Source organism: Rattus norvegicus, chromosome 1, assembly GCF_021556685.1.
Source record: "Rattus norvegicus strain SHRSP/BbbUtx chromosome 1, alternate assembly SHRSP_T2T, whole genome shotgun sequence".
In the NCBI taxonomy this organism is placed as follows: domain Eukaryota; kingdom Metazoa; phylum Chordata; class Mammalia; order Rodentia; family Muridae; genus Rattus; species Rattus norvegicus.
The window spans coordinates 103,676,952-103,694,072 of NC_141534.1; the positions used below are offsets into that span (position 1 = coordinate 103,676,952).

Here is a 17,121-nt window from a genome sequence, read left to right on the forward strand (position 1 = left end):
CACTGTGCTCCAGGGGAGACCCTGGGATGAGAAGGCTGACGTGATGGAACCTCAGTCTTCAGCTGACAGCTCACAAAGAACTAGAGTGCCGACGCCACTTGAAAAACAGGAGCTGAGTGCTCAGTGGAATTAACCCATTTGCATCTGTCCAGCTCCTCTGGCAAGCTAAAGATGCACATGGGTGAGAAGCGTCACTGGCTGTCTGTATCACTTCTCCCCTCCAGGGTACGGGTCTGCATTTTCAACAGCTCTAGCTTTAGTAGTCTGCAACAGGTTCCATACACACCTTCCCCGGCCTGAGCACCCTTCGGACTGCCTCCGGTAGAAATCTCAGGTTCCTCTGAACTGGAAATGCATTGGCCAAGGATGAAAAATTCACCAGCTTCAACTGGGACCTCTGCCGTACACGACCATAGAGGACCAAACACACAACTCTTAAAGCAAGTCCATAGCAATCTCCACAGCCACCATGAGCCCCTTTGGGACAGTCAGGGTCACCAAGAGGCTGCAGGAAGTGTGGGAGCTCTTCTTTGGCTTAAGATAATGCCCATTCAGATAAGATGATGTGAGCAATGTGGTCATCAGCCCTTCTAGTCCATGTATTTGCATCGAGAAGAACGTCAGCTTGGTGCTAATGGATCTTTATCCGTCTTTAGAACTTGCCGCAGTGTGTACGTTAACATAATAAGAATAAATAAATCATTTCTAGGGTTGCACACACATGGGAGACTCTGAAAATGCTCTGTGGTGATTAAAGTTTGAGAAACTTCAATCTGATATTAAAAAAAAAAAAAACTGAGAGGAAAGGGAGAGGGAGAGAAGCCGTGGCAGGAGAATATGGCGGGTGACGTTAAGATTCCACACTGTACCTTTACAGATTGTTACAAATGTTCTTAAGGGGCGGATGGTACTGGGCTTTGTATGTTTAGGTGGGCAATTATATCTTACCAATTGGGTCCAAAAAAAAAAAAACCAATCATTTGTTGTGACCTTCAAATACATCCTTGGGTTACCTACCCAGAGTGGGTACATGCTGGTGGGAGTGGGAAGTGAAAGGAGTGGGGTGTCCCTATCTGAGCCCAGAACTGCAAGCACCCTCTCACATCACCAAAAGGCATACGCCACAGTTTCCATGGGCAGAGGCATGACGATGGCACATGAAGCTGGGTAATGAGAGGAGGGGGCCTGAGTGTGCTTGTGGATGGGTAGAGGGGGAAGGCTCCACCTCAACACTGATGCTTTTATAAAATAATTTCTTTGAAAAAGTGCTTAAAAGACAGGTCCTAGAGAGATGGTTCAGTGCACCAATGGTTGAGCGCACCTGCTGATCTTTCAAAGGAATTCCCAGCAACCAATTGGAGGCCCACAACTATTTGTAACTCCAGGTTCTAGTGATCTGAAGTCCCCTCTTCTGGCCTCTGCAGGCAATACACTCACCTGGTACATAGCCATACATGCCAGCAAAACACCCATACACAGAAAAGAATAGATAGGAAAAGAAGAGAAAAGAAAAGAATATCCACTTAGTGAGTGCATACCATGTGTGTTCTTTTATGACTGGGTTACCTCACTTAGGATGATATTTTCTAGTTCCACCCATTCACCTAAGAATTTCATGAAGTCATTTTTTTAAATACCTGAGTAGTACTCCATTGTATAAGTGCAACACATTTTCTGTATCCATCCCTCTGTTGAAGGATATCTTGCTTCTTTCCAGCTTCTGGCTATTGTAAATAAGGCTGCTATGAACATAGTAGAATCTGTGTCCTTGTTATATGTTGGAGCATCTTTTGGGTATATGCGCAGGAGTGGTATAGCTGGGTCCTCAGGTAGTACTATGTCCAATTTTCTAAGCAACCACCAGACTGATTTCCAGAGTAGTTGTACCAGCTTACAATCCCACCAACAATGGAGAAGTGTTCCTCTTTCTCCACATCCTTATCAATATCTGCTGTGGATGTTAGCCTAAAAGCTCCAAATACCTAATATACAATTTACAGGTCATATGAAGCTCAAGAAGAAGGAAGACCAAAATGTGGATGCTTCAGTCCTTCTTAGAAGGGAGAACAAAATACTCATGGGAGGAAATACAGGGACAAAGGATGAAGCAGAGACTGAAGGAAAGGCCATCCAGAGACTGCCCTGCCTGGAGAATCCATCCCATACACAGTCACCAAACCCAGACATTATTGTGGATGCCAAGAAGTGGTTGCTGACAGAAGCCTGATATAGCTGTCTCCTGAGAGGCTCTGCAAGAGCATTACTAATACAGATGAGGATGCTTGCAGCTAACCATTGTACTGAGCATGGGGACCCCCAATGCAATAGTAAGAAAAAGGACTGAAGGAGCTGAAGGGGTTTGCAACCCCATAGGAAGAACAACAACATCAACCAACCAGACCCTCCCTGCAGAGCTCCTGAGGACTAAACCACCAACCAAAGAGTACACATGGAGGGACCCATGGCTCAAGCGGCATATGTGGCAGAGGATGGCATTGTCCAACATCAATAGGAGGAGAAGCCCTTGGTCCTGTGAAAGCTCATTTCCCCAGTGTAGAGCAATGCCAGGGTGTTGAGGTGGGAGTGGGTGGGTAGGAGTGGGAAAACTCTTCAAAGAAGCAAGAGGAGGGGGAGGGGAGACAGGAGACGGGGAAGAGGTTAACATTTGAAAGGTAAATACAGAAAATATCCAATAAAAAAGAAAAGACAGGGGCGGGGGAGATGGCTTAGTGGTTAAGCACTGACTGCTCTTCCAGAGGTCCTGAGTTCAAATCCCAGCAACTACATGGTGGTTCACAACTGTCTGTAATGAGATCTGATGCCCTCTTCTGGTGTGTCTGAAGACAGCTACAGTGTACTCATACATAATAAATAAATTTCTAAAAATAAAAAAGAAAGAAAGAAAAGACGGGAAAAGAAAAGGAGAGAGAAAAGAAGAAAAGAGAGAGAGAGAAGAAAACAAAAGAGAAGAAATAAAATAAAAATGCTCAAGATTCAAACAAGCAGAAGGTAGAATGACTTACTTTAAATCCTAGCATCATGGAAGAGAGACCGGTAGGTCACTTTGAGTTCTGGCCTGCTCTTCAAAGTAGATTACAGGCCAATCAGAGATACATACATACATACATACATACATACATACATACATACATACATACATACATACATATTCAAGCAAATTCTCAACTTTTTTGAACTTTATTTCTGAAAACTGATATTGTGGCAATGGGTGGTTGGACAAAAAGGAGAGCAAAATTTTCTCGAATTCAAAGACATTTCTTCACACTATGACAATGAGATTTACCAACAGTTAGTCAGTTAGCATGTTGGCTCTGTATTTTTGAGAATTCACTAATCCTGGATCTGGGGTACCAAATGCAAGAACTGTAGTTCTGCATTTGACAGGCAGAGACAGTCTGAAGGATGCAGCTTGTGGGTATAGATTATAGGAACTATTCTATAGGATCAAACCCATAAAGTTTTGATCCATTCTTCTTTTAACTTCTTGGCATGGTGCCTGAGACCCAAAGGTATGTGGCCTTGAATGAGATACAGTCTCCCAACCCTTCATGTGCTTATTTTATCCCTTTGCTATTTGAGACAGGGTCTCACTATAGAAGCCACTCTGGCCTTGAACTTGCCATCCTCTTCTTTCACCCTCTGTCTCAACACCCTTGACCCCTCAAAATGCTTTGTAACTCTCACCGAAGATTCATCCAGATCTCCAGCACCATGACCCATTACCCTATCTTCAGGCCTCTTTGCAAGCAGTGGCCTGGGTTGGCAACCAAGTTTCTACTTTCTCTATCCTGTTCCCTAGCCTCAGAAAAACACCAGAAGGATGACTGAGAAATCTACCCCCAGAACATCTTCAGAAAATCAAGTACCATCATTATTAATTCCCCACTGTTTGGCTGGGCTGAAAGCCACGGGTGTACCAATGGGAGAGTTCTGGCTCCCAATAAATAAGCTGGTATCCTTTGGGCAGATGTTGGGCCAGCTCCGGCTGTCAAGTGATGCCCTCGCCACAGAGGCAGACACAGCACAGGCGAAGCAACGCCTGCAGCCCCGCATCTTCTGCTCATCCCAGCCAGCAGTCTGGAACCTTGGCCACATTTGGAAATCCATCTCCCTGAACCGACGCAGACAGCTTAATGAAGCAATATTTATGGAGCTGATACCACGGGGGATGGCTGCTCCTTTTCTCCATCTTCTATTTTTAATATTTGATCTGGCAAACGTATTATTAAAGGAATATTTCAAGTCTGATTACTCTTCTATTTGACTGTGTGTGTTATTCATGCACGCTCGGTGTCAGGGGAAATTACGCCTGGTTTGAGAGTTTTATTATGTCACTCTTTCAAAGAGCCCTTTGCTCTACTATAATTACCATTTCCATGCGAGGCTACAGGTCCCTGGCTCATCTTCGTCACTTGTTTTGTGACCTCCTTCTATTACCCTGTTCCCTATGACTCCCAGCAGGACTCTTGTCCTACGGATCAGGAACTTTCGTTACGAGTAGTGGTCTCCCTGGCAATGTGAGTAGTCATTTCGTGTGTCTTGTTTGGCTGGGTGCTGTTTCCTGCACTGTGCTCTACATTAAGCCAAACAGAGGATCACCCTAGTATGGCCTATCCTTGGCTGGGAGCCTTGGTCAAGCCTAGGTTTTCAATGTCTTGGGGTTCTCAACTCCTTTTGCCTCTGCTTTTCCTTTCTCTAGACTCTAGATGCAACTTGAACCACTTGGAAAATCAACCTCTTTTGGGTAACAAGTTCTATTTAGAACTTGGTTTTTAAAGGTTGGAGGGACCAATGACCTGAGATTCTGTTTCATCAGGAGATGGACACAGAGGTCAGGCTATAGAGTCACCTTCCGCTGATCCACCGAAGGATGAGGCCTAGCTCTTCACCAACTCAAAATACAAACTGCACTCATTGTACGGTTTGTTGTTGTTTGTTTCCTTGTTTTGATCAATTCTTTCCTGTTTACTTTTCTTAAGAGAACCAGGTGGCCTACACTTTCATCTATGCAAGGCAACACAGTCCCTACTACATAACTATTCAGCGGTGCCACCATGGCACTGAGGAAGCCACAGCACACCCAGAGCCCCGAAGAGCATAAAGCTTTCTTGGAAGAGACAGGCAGCGAGTTGGATTTTCTTTGAATTGGGCACACATTCTAAAAGAAAAAAGAGAAAAACATTTTTGTTAAGATTCCATTGTGAATGGTGTGACAAACTGATCTTAGCACTCAGGAGGTTGAGGCAAGAGAATCTCCAACTTAAAGACATCTCTAGCTGCATTGAAAGGTTTGGTTGAAACAAAAGGAAAGGGCAAGAATGAGAGGGTGGGGAAAGGGAAAATACTCAGTTGGCATTTAAAAAAATAATTTTGTTATGTTTCTTCTCCATCCTTCTGGGAAATGTCACATCAGCCACCTATAGAGTCAATGAGTCAACATGAAAATACCCAGTGGACTGAACATTTTATTCCTCTTGAATTTTATCAGAGAAAATCAAAGAGAAGACAGGGAATCAAAGCCTAGTCCTAGACTCAAGTTCCTTCTGCTTTTGGGTAACCCAGCCCGGCTTCCAGGCTGTGGTAATGGCCTCCATTCACTCTCCTTGTCCAGATGCCCACTAACAAGCAGATCAGGCTGCCACCTTAGAACCCGTATCTTAGCTGAACCAGCATGTGATTAATAAATGAGAGATAATAAACATGATACTACAGAAAAGAAAATTGAAATGAAGAAAAATGGGTGCAGAGAGAAGACAGAGACGTCTGGGATCTTTAGACAACAAGGTGAGGAAAGACATCTCTAAGGAAAATCCAGCAAGGTAAGATTGGCAGCTCAAGAAAAATAGAGCAGGGAAGAGTAGGCTGGGCTAGGGTACAGGTGGGACTGTGGGTGCAGGTAAGGATTATGAGGCCATAGCTAAGACACAAGCAGTAGCCAAGAAAGCACACAAGAAAGCATGAGTCCGAAGAAGAGGGTTGGTAAGGAACTTGCTGATCCATCATGCTAGTGTCTTGGTGAGGGAGATCAGGCCAAGTCAGAGTCCTCATCACTGTCCACTCCACCCACCTCCTTTGGAAGCTGACATCAAAGCATGCTCTCTTTGTCCCAAGGACTGTGGACCCACTGCTTCTATCCTTTACTTCTTATGCACTTGCCTCAATCTTATTTTTCAATCCTTGAAATACAAATAAAATTGCGTGAACTCTCAGAACATCAAACCTATGCCCATAGCTGATGGATAGCTGCTGAAATTCCCCAACTGACCAGTAGCAAGCAGGACCTGCCTAATGAAATCCTTCAGCAAGGATTAGGTCATCATCTTTGGCAGGCAGTCCAACTTAAGATCCAGTTGCCACCCACATCTAATTTCCACTGACTTAAAGCCCCACAGATATTTTTTGATTTCCCAACAGCTGCCGTTATACAAAATTGAAATGCAAAACGGACAATATGCCAAGACAGATGTTCTAGGAAATCTGATTAATTCCAGAGTTGGGGAAGGCTGGAGTGCCGCCTTCCTCAGCATATTCTTGAGCAGAGCTGCTCGCAGGTTCCCTGGGTGTGTTTGGATGCAGCTTTATTACATTTCACAACATCCGCTCAGCTCTAATGCCAGAAAACCAAATGTTGCAGAAATGAACATTGACGCCTTACATCCTTAAAAGCTCCATGAGCTCCTCCATGAAGCAAGGTGCTCTATAACTATTCCCCATTTATATATCTCACCATAGCTCCTGACAAGCACACAGCCATTTACTCAGACCCAGACTCTGGTGGAGCTTGTGAGGGACCAAGAGGAGAAAGTTGGGATAGGAGCTTTCTAGATGTGTGTAGTCATGCCTGGGTGACTTGGTCCTCATCTGTATGATGGGCTTGTCGGCAGGGCCAGATGGCAATCCAGAAAGATAATGGGGATTCTGTTGACAATGGAGGGTATCCTGATAAGAATGGGTGTATTCATCATGGTCTCCTTAGGGGCTACATTCCATTCCCATCCGGCATTCCCTATATGAACTTCTCCCATGCTCCATAAAGCTATATCCACAATGGCTCCTTCACTAGGCTTTCCCCACAATGAACAGAAGAAATGAAGAAACAAGTCATGAACTCTAGCCCAAACTCTACTTTATCCTTCATGAGAAGGATAAGGTCATGTATATGTCAGTGGGTTTTACATTGCTGTGATAAAAAAATATTTAAGAAAAGCAAAATGAAGGAGGAAATAGTCATTTTGGATCATAGTTTCACAGCTTTTAGCTCCAGAGGCCTGCAGTGAGATAGAACATCATTGCAGAATGCCACAGTGAAGCACAGCCAGCCACTTTGTGGCAGCCTGACACAGAGAGACAAGCAAAGATGAGGCCTGGATGAGATTGACCTACCCTTCAATGGCAAACCCCCAGGTGCACCCTGTCTTCTCTTGTCCTTGACATCACTGCCCCTCAGGGAAGTAAACCCTGATTCCTAAGCACCCTGCTTAATGTAGTTCTGGGCTTCCCCCGACAGGAACTCTGGGAACATGCAGAGGCAACCTGCAAGCACGAGTACTACAGTAATGAGTGCCCTGATGGGATTGTCCAGCCTACTGTACCTACAGGTGCTGAGGCCTTCTACCCTCAAAACCCTGTAATGACCACAGGTATGAAGGTCACTCTTTGTATCATTGTCCTGAATCCTGGACACCATGGGCCTCAGTTTTCTGTTACATATAGTAAGTTCAAAGACAATGTTACCTACTGTATGGCTCTGTACACGTGCATATGCATGCATGTGCACACATACACACACAACACACACACACACACACACACACACACACGCATGCATGCATGCATACACACACACAAAGCTTGGCAAATTAGCCACTATTGTCTCAGGAGGTTAAGTCTGTGTTTTGGCCTGCAGATTTTAGATCTGCGGCTCTTCTCCCCACCCAAGTCTCTCTCTAGCCCATCTCCTAGTTTTATAGTCGTAATAACAGAACTTCCCACTGATGACTCCCTGTGCACTTTCTTGTTTCTGGTTGACATGGAACTCCAGAGAAGCAGATCCCTCACCCCTATGATTCTTCCATGAGTTTACAGTCCCCGTGGATACTGCCCGGAAAACTATAGGTTACACAATGAGAAGGACAATTACCCTGCTGAACTTCACAGCAAAAATGCCTCACTGTTTGAGGTGGTGAAGTTCACAGCCAGGACCCTCTACTTCCAGGCTAGTAATTACAATAGTTGGGAGGGTCTGTGAAAGTTCCTTAAGAGTGGAGTGTGTGGAACTGAAGAGTAGAGAAGGCACATCTGGACAACAACCAACTGCACGTGTGCAAGGGCCCCATGGAATCTCTCCCTGCGGCTATATCAGTTTGCGTGGAAGGAGTTGAACTGCAGTATCAAACATCCCCAACATCTTCAGGATGTCTAGCACAGTGAAGGGTTTTTTTCTTGTTGTTTTGTTTTGGTTTGGTTTGGTTTTGTGTTTGTTTTAACTGCTTCTCTATTAGGTTCTTCCAGAGGACTCTGGTCCTTGCTACACTCTGGAGTTCAGGCTAATGGAGACTGTCTTGACACTAGACAGAATTCAGCAAAGCATGCACTGATTCTGGAGCTCCTGTTGAAAGCAATTCATATCTCTGCCCTTCACAACTCATGGGCCAGAACCAGTCACAGGGACCTCTCCACCCTTCCACGTGCTCACGGAGCAAGAAATTGGTCACACTTAGTTGTGTCACAGACAACCACCACCCTTTCTATGTCACTACACTGGAGGATCTGGGAAGAGGGTGACAAGAGTAAATGTCATTTAAAGCACATGCTGTGCCAGAGTATTCCACACCCTTTGCACACAATAACTCCATCATTGTCAATCCACATGGATACTCTCCTAGACATGGTGGGTTAAGGTTAAGTCTTCTTCTGTCCGGACCCGCAAAGGACTCCAGCCACAAGGTATAGTTTCTCTAAGCTCCCCTTCCCCATCTGTAAGACTAGAGATAGAATTCCTGCCCAGTTTTCTAACAATCAGAAATTGATTCCAACTAGAGAGTCTTCAGGAAACCTCCACCACCACAAGACAAAGGGATTGACAGAAGCACCAAGAATTTCACTCTATATTGAGAGGAAACCTGTGGACATCTCGCTTGATGAATAGGGAACTGCATCTTATCAACAGTGTGTATAGATGTCAGAATTTCAGAAGGTGAGGGGATGAACAGGCCATTGAAAGCTTTGCATTTTGTCAAGACAACAATTATTTATAATCACTGTCATTTCACAACAGAGAGGGCAACATAAGGCCAAAGGCATGGAGAAGGTGTAATTTCAGAATAAAGGAAAAGGTACCGCCTAAATTAAATAAGTATAACTATACAAAATATCAGTCCTCTCTGCTTTCCTCACTTCACTCAAAATCAGGGCAAAAGTCAGGGTGACCAGCCCCTGAGAGCTGGCAGTCCCACTATAGATGGCAGGCAGAGGTTTTGTAGCCACAGTGAATGAGTTCCCCTCTAGTAAGTAGGCATCTGGTGTCAGCCATGAATAACTGATGAAGCATTACAGGTGGAAGATCAGAAGGAGGTCCTCCATAAATCACCCATGACCTCCTGATCCATACTTCTATGCTACCCTCCCAGTGCTGGCTTAGCTTTGGGATGATGATGCTTCATTATCTCCTGTGTTACTCAGAAACAGGGACAAAACCTGAAAAACACAGTAGGAAAAGTAGGCATTTAAGTCATGGTTTCAAAGATTTACATCAGGTGTTGATTGGCTCCAATACTACATGTTTCTGGGACTGTGGTGAAGCAGAGCATTGTGGGGGAATGGCAGGGCTGTTTTTTTCCCATGGAAGACAGGAAGCAGAGAGCAAGAATAAAGATGCAAGATAAAGATCTCAGAGTCTTGCCTCCAAGTAAATTTCAGTACCCACAGGCCCACCCAGCCCAAAAGTATACTCAGATGGTGAATGTCAGTTCATTATCCCACTGATTAGGTCAGTGCCCTCAGGATCTGTCTTTAGAAATGCTGTCACAAACACAGCACATCCAGAAGTGGCCTTCAGTAGCTTCCTTGGCCACTCTAAGTCAAATGAACTTAGCTATGACAACCTCTTCACAAATCTCTTCTCTGGCTACACTGATATCTCAGGCTCAGAGCTCTCCTAGAATACTTGGGTTGGGCAAGTAGATGGACCTTTCTTTAAAGAACTTCCCCCAAGTCCTTTTTCCTTGATTATCTGCTCTTGATTAAAAGGCCACGAAGAATTGATTTATCAAACCTTTAATGCTCTGGTGCAGCAGACTCATCTCTCACGGTAAGCGTTGTCCAAGGACTGCCACTTTGATGACAGAGTGGAAGCAGACAAGTCCTGCTCACACCATGCTAATGGTCTCAAGGCCAGTCTGCTGCCTTCTGCTTCTTCCAGGCTTGCACTAGACCAGCACAGTTAGTATGCATGACACTATAGTCTAAAAGAAGAACCGATGAGGTTAGAGCTTCTTCCTAGGAATTGGGAGGAGGACCAACCTGGGCATATTGGGAATATCATGATATCAGCTGTATTTCTATCCTTGCATATTTTGCATAGTCTGCATATTTTGATGGTAAGTTCCTGAGTCTCAACTCTACTCAGTCCAAGCAATGATGGGGTTCTCCTGGCTTATGCAAATGAAGAGTCTAGTGTGAACAATCTCAGCTGCACAGAAAGCTTCCCTTTCCTATTCCTAGCTAGAGAAAATGCTGGCTTGGCTTGGACTGGACACCATCTCTGGTATACTTCATAGTTACTGTTGGTAGATACCATGGTGAAATCAAAACAAAATATAAATAAAACGTCATCTTTTCTATATGAGCACACAATCTTGCTGGGAAAAAAATCATCAGGTAACTGATGATGCTGTGAGTGACCTATGCACAATGCATCTGAGAGCTTGTGGTCCACTATAGAGCACAGGTTTACAATCACTCATTTTTGCTTCTGGGTTTAGCTTCTTTAAGTCCTTGGTCTACATGTGCTTATCAAAGCAGCATGGTTAAGAGCCAATTCCTGCCCATGTAAGAGATCTACATTTGAACCCTGGCTCTACCATTCATGAGGTCTGAGATCTCACACAAGTGTGATGATTAATCTTGACTGTTAACTTGATTGTAATGAGAAATGCCTAGGGGATTCATAAAGCCCATTCCTGAGTGTGTCTGTGAGGGCATTTCAAGAGATAATTAGATCGTGAGGGCTCTGCCCTATGAATGGATTCATCTCTTGATGGACTTATAATAGGGTGTCATTATTGGAAGGTGGTGAAAGGGAGGAGCTTTAGGAGAAAGTGGGTCATTGGGTGGGGGTTACTTGGTTCAACATCTATCTCTCTATTCTCTTCCTGCATTTCACTCTCTCTACTCTGTTGTCCTAGGACATCTTCTTCCATACACTCCTACCAACTTGCTGTTCTGTTCAAGTGCTTGAAGCAAGCTCACCAGTTGAGTGAACCCTCTGAAGCCGTGAGTCAAGGATATCCTGGCTCAGATCTTTCTGTTGCATATTTAGTCACAGTGATGGTCTAGTTTGCTTTCTTTTGATGTGTCAAAACACTAACCAAACACAGCTTCCTGAGTTAAGAGTTTAACTTATAGATTATAGCCCACTGTGGACAGAATCCAAGGCAAGAAGCTTGAAGCAGAAATCACAGGGAAATATTGCTCATTGATTCATTCCCAGATTCACAGTCAGCTGCCTGTCTTATGCAGACAGCCTAGGCCCACATGCCTAAGGATAGCACCACTCACAGTGGGCTGAGCCCTTCTATACTGATTAGCAAATAAGATGTCCCCAAAGACTTGCCCATAGATAGATCCAATTGAGGCAGTTCCTTAATTGAAGTTCTCTCTTGACAGTGTGTGAAAGTGGTAACAAAACTAACCATGATAATAAAGGAAAGGTAGTGAATGCCGAAAATGAGTCAACTTCTGCAATAGAAAGATTATTAATTCGTTGTTAGTTGCTGGATGGGTGCTGGGGTTTGCAGCTCCTCTGCTTGGGGGAGGGGCTTGTGATCACTAACACTGCACAAACGTAGGCAAAGATGAAGACAATATACCACCAAGCAGGGCTCTCGGGCAGAAGCTTCGCTTAGGACAGAAAGGAACCTGATGTTTCCTAATGACTTGACTACAGAAATCTTATTCCTGAGGAAGGATCTCAATGAATATAGTAATGGGGTGGGGTTTAAATGGGCCTCAAAACAAGATCCAGAAACAAAATATGTGAAGTCCTAAGCCAAGGACCTCAGCAAGAAGTTGATAATATGTCATGTGGAGACAAGATTTCACAAATAAGCCAAGGAACCCTGTGCAAAAAGACCACTAATACTGGAGCTGGAGAGATGGCTCAGTGAGGAGAAGTATTTACTCTTCTCCCAGAGGACGAGAGTTCACTGTCCAGTATTTATGTTGGGCAGCTTACAACCTCTTGTCATTCCAGTTCCATGTAATTGAATACTCTTCTGTTCTCTGCAGGTACCCATATGTACACTCAAACACACACACACACACACACACACACACACACACACACACACACACACACACACACACACGTACATTCAAATAAAAATAAATAAAATCTTTAAAGACCACTAACACAGCACTGAAAATGGCTTGCCCATGGGATATGATTCATCAGAAATCATAATTCTGTAGGAGAAAAACTGATCATCAAATCCTGCCCACCATGGACCTCAAGGAGCACCACAGACATTGAATTTACATACCCAGTGGGAGTCACATAACTGCACTTTGAAAATCAAATCAGAGCCTGGAAAAAGCACGTTGGAATCTAGTTTCTTATGGATTATTCACTTTTCTAAAATACCATTTCATCTTGTACCTGACCAATAGGACAAAACCCACTTTTCTAGGCTAATATTCAAGGCCCCCCTACTGCTCGTGAATAAAGCTTACACAGAGAATACATGGATGTTGGAGAGTGGGAAGGTGTTCTTAGGGTAAAATTTCATTGGCTGAGGCTTAAGGTTCTGAGGATATCTCATTTGCATGGAGAGGCATTCCAGGAAGTTGAACCAGTAACTTTGCCAAGTACTATGTGACATTTCTTAGTTAGAAGATTGGAGTCGGGTCATATATATAGACCTTAATTCACCCGAATAAACTGTATGTGTACAACTGTTTCATTGAATGATGTCTAGAAGAGCTGTAACACTGAAATCTTTGGAAACTACACCCTCGGCTCCCTCTGCATTCACTGACAGAACAGGATCCTGCTGACCCATCCATTCTGGCTTTGCTCCATCTTTCCCCACCTGTATACTGCAGTGCCTGGACACTCCAAGGAAAGAAGCAGAAATTGGAACCACGGAGGATCATGAGTTTGAGGTTAGCCTGGACTACTGTGGTGGTCTGAATAATAAATGCCTCTCAGGGAATAGTGCTGTTTGATGAAATTATGAAACTTTTAGGAAAGTTAGGGAACCTTGTTGGAGGAAGTGCGTCACTTGGCATACTTTGAGAGTTTATAGTCATTTCCCACTTCCAGTTTATTCTGCTTCCTACAAGTGGATCAAGATATGATGCCTCAGCCTTCTGCTACTGTCTCTCTGCCATCATGGATTCTCCTGTAAGCTGGAACTCAGATAAATTCTTTCTTCTGTTACTTGCTTTTCCTTGTGGGATTTGTATTGGTCAGGATTACCCAAGCAATAGAAAGTGATTAATATAGCTTCAAAGTGAGACCTTACCTCAACAAGAGTAAGGAGGAAGAGGAAGAAGTGGGAGGGGAGAACAAGGAGAGAAACAGAGGCAAGAGAGCTATAGAAAGATGAGGACAGCTGCCTTACTGAGTCCATAGTGAGGCCAACTGTGTGACCAGCTCCATAGGCACTCCTGAATCCCATCAATACCATTTTTCTGATTAAGCCAACATGAGTGTTTTCTGTTCTATGTCCACCCCACCCCGTTAATTATCCAAAGATGAATTTCAGTCATTTCTGAGGCACTCTGAGTCGAGAAAATGCCTAACAAAATAAAAATTGAGTATCTACAAACTTCCTGTCACTCTGAAGTGCTTCCTTCACTTGTGTCCTCACCAGAACTCCCAAGTTATCCCCCAACTTAGGATAGCACTGTTGAAAGAATAAGACTCAGTCCATGGACAGTCTACAATGTCAACAACCCAAGGAAGGACTCAGAGGGAACCTCTCATTGGCTCCTTGATTAACTCCAGACTTAGCTGTTAGCATGTCTCGCTGCCATTTACAAAGCACATCTGCGTGCGCTCTAGTCCAGTAAACAGGCACAGTTTATTTCTTGGGCCAGTAATTCTTTTATTTACTGTTTTGGCTTTGAGTTTGTTTCCTTTGTAAGTCTCAGATCATCAGTTTGTCTTGTGTTGCTCTCCTGGTGTTGGCTGACAGCACTTCCGCCATTCTCTTCTTTTTTATGTCCATTTGTCATGAGTCCTATAACTTGAAGCAGTAACTGGCTCTGTCAATCCAGACCAGCTTGTTGTGTGGCAGAGGCATCTTGGAGGTGTGTTTTACAACCTTAATTCTTGAGAGACTCTGTTCCAAAGCCACTCAGCAAGTGACCCTGAACTCTTGACCCAGAAGCTATTGCTTCAGAAACTTCAAGGATAATAAATGTTGACAAGAAGTTTTTAAGCCATTAGCTTTGGTGTCACATGTTCTGCATCAAGGGATAATTAATACAAGCAAGACCCTCACTGCAGCTAAGTTCCTCTCACATACTTTTCTTAGCACATAAAAACAAAATCCTTCTGTCACTGCAGAGTTGATTTTAGAAGGACACTGAAACTGAGGTATAATAGTACCTTAACCCAGTGACCACATGGTGCATCTGTGCAGTGTCACAGCTTTGGTATAGGTGACCAGATATATCTATATGTCCACAGCCTTTAGCAGAACAATGTCCAGTGGAGACTGGGAAGTCACCACTATACTGTCCATCACTCCTACCAATATGAATACTAAAGCAGTCCCAAAAATCTTGTTGAGAGGGATTCCTCTACTGTAGGATCAGGGTCCAGGCTGTGGACTATGGTCAAAACCACAGCAAGAGAACTGTGCTGGCAGCAGGTTGTTGGGGGAGCTGTTGCCAATTCGACCTGTTGGTTTCCTGCAGCATGGCTGGGCCAAGGTGCACAAGGTTGCTTCATTCCTTACTGACTCAGGCTCTGGATGCCAAGAGCTGAGGGAATGAGAGGGCTCACATTTGTGCTGAGCACATGCCTTCAGCCAAGAATTCTGGAGGCAACCCAGCCTCTCTCATCCTTGTGGACAATGATAGATCCATCTTCTAATCGCTAAGCATGGAGTTTAGTACAGCCAGGGCTGCCAGCCAGTTCTTGATGTGCCCTTATGGAGCTCCCATCATAACAGGAAAGACAATCAAGTCTATGTAGCTTAGCAAATATTGTCTGACCATCTATTTCATGAAAATGACATTAACATGGCTCCTACCTTCCAACACTCACCTTTAGCAAGTAGAGAAATGCAGAGTCAACACTGAAAAATGGACAAGACTCAAACAGAAATACCCAGAAGCACCTGTCTCTTCAAAGCACTAACAATTTAGAGTAAGAACATTTTTAAAATTCCCATAAAATAGCTTACCTCAGACTAGCTCTGAAGAGGATAAAAAGAGAGGCATTTAGTGAGGAGCCATGGCACATGTTGTCTTAGAAATACAACAGAGTAGCATATACTGAAGAGTTATGTGGATAATGTTCTATGATATTAGCTGTGTAAGTTATCTAATGCCACTATTATGCTGGGTAACAAAGAACTCTATTACACTGCCAACTACACTAGCAAGCATCTGCTTCTTGTTCACAGGGTTAATGGTTGACTGAGACAGTGATGGTCTAGATTGTTGATCAAGGACAACTCTGTTCGCATAGCTCTCCTTTAGCAGCCACCTGGAGAACTCTTCTCAAAACACAAACTACAAGGCAAGAGTAAAAGAGACCACATCACCTCAGTGTCCACAGGAGTGTGTGATAGATCTTATACCTGCTTGTGATCCATCAGTTATAGAAATTATGTGGCTCCAGTCAAAATCAGAAGGACAAGGAGACATGCTCAATTCACAGTGGGCAGAGACAAGGGTGAGGAAAGAGAAAAAGATTTATGAAGAATATAATGGCATCTTCTGTGGCCAAGAACAAGTCCTAGAAGATGTGAAGGAAGGGTTCCAGAAAGAGGCTGTGACTATAAAGGGTCATTGACTAATTAGAGCTTCAATGTTGTAAAGAATCAGAGTGTTGCAAGTCCAGACCCATACTATATTGGGTCACTTTAGTCCTCTCAATAGCCATTCACTGCCCACCACTGTATGTGACCTGAAACCCTTGTGACTCTAAAGTAAATCCCTTGGAAGTATGAATGGATTTTACATCAACCCAAAAAGCTAACAATGTCATTGGATAGGATCTGAACCAAAGCAGAAAGTTCCTCAATTTTCTATGACCCTCCTATCTGATATTTCCAGCAGTGTGTTTGAACAGTGTCTTGCCTTATTATTTTTATTTTTTCTGTTACTGAGAAACTTAATAAAACCATTACTGTGTTGGAACATGGAATTTGAGGAAACTTGAATCTGTTTTCCCAGTCCATGTTCACTTATATTTGGCTCCAAAATAAATGCTCACCCACTTTGAGATGACAGCTGTATTTTTGCACTGACAAAAATGAATATTAAAACACAGACTGGAGATTGATATGAGATAGACTATCTTGTTCTTCAATAAGTGACTTCTTTTATCCTCCTGGACACAAAGTCATGTGACATTTCCCAACTTCCTTTTCAGTTGGTGTCTGAATCTGGCTCATAGAGTCTTGTAGGGATGTTCTATAATTTCAGACCTAAGCATTAAGACTCTCCACTCTTTCCTTGTCTTCTGGGTAAACACACAGAATCCATCTGGCAAGGCTGAAACCCAAATGACTGTAGAATTACAATGTGAAAGGAGCCTGGGTCTGTGAGACAACACAGGGAGGAGGACACTCACTCAGTAAACCCACTTGATTAATAATATACACATTAATCTGTTCCTGGACTCATAGAGAATTTTAC

General features: G+C 43.7%; 1 long non-coding RNA gene across 2 annotated transcripts in view; it reads right to left on the reverse strand.

Moving 5' to 3' along the window:
* Nucleotides 1-3,181: 3,181 nt before the first annotated feature.
* LOC108349455 (uncharacterized) overlaps nucleotides 3,182-17,121 on the reverse strand; it is an 89,696-nt gene continuing 75,756 nt past the window's right edge. The window contains exon 3 of one of the 2 annotated variants that reach the window (XR_015646349.1): nucleotides 3,182-5,179. This is a non-coding gene — a long non-coding RNA (uncharacterized LOC108349455). The remainder of the gene's footprint in view (nucleotides 5,180-17,121) is intronic. The other variant, XR_015646348.1, reaches the window with a different exon arrangement.